Here is a 397-nt window from a genome sequence, read left to right as displayed (position 1 = left end):
GGGGGGGGGAAACATCAACAAAAAACACTCAAAAGGATAGATTATGGGGCTATTTATAAAGGTTTTCACACAATAATTTCACAACTTTCACCCAGCATTTACACATTTTTCCAATTGAAACCAATTAGAAAAATTGTGAAACTTGGGTGACGCTTGCATGAATCTTTTGTGAAAACATTTATAAACAGGCCCCTTGGTGTTCTGCGTTTCTATTTGGGTTTTGTAAAGCGACGCTCAAGCTGTTGGCACTATATAAATCCTGTATAATAAGAATAAATTTAACTTTCAAAAAACAGAAAATGTAATTGAATTAAATGTAACTGATGTGTTGCCCTAAGCGGCCTTACTCTAACTTTCATTATTAGAAAAAAAAGTTTTAATAGGGTACTCCAAGGAA

At 33.8% G+C, this 397-nt stretch overlaps 1 protein-coding gene across 1 annotated transcript in view; it reads right to left on the bottom strand.

The window, feature by feature from the left end:
• Window positions 1-397, bottom strand: part of HIF1AN (hypoxia inducible factor 1 alpha subunit inhibitor) — a 21,501-nt gene that overhangs the window by 2,277 nt on the left and 18,827 nt on the right. The gene's annotated exons all lie outside the window — the stretch shown is intronic.

Source organism: Nanorana parkeri, unplaced genomic scaffold (genome assembly GCF_000935625.1).
Source record: "Nanorana parkeri isolate BGI_ZX_2015 unplaced genomic scaffold, ASM93562v1 scaffold581, whole genome shotgun sequence".
Classification (NCBI taxonomy): domain Eukaryota; kingdom Metazoa; phylum Chordata; class Amphibia; order Anura; family Dicroglossidae; genus Nanorana; species Nanorana parkeri.
Note: the sequence above shows the minus strand (reverse complement) of the source record. Positions and strands in the feature narration are given on the sequence as shown.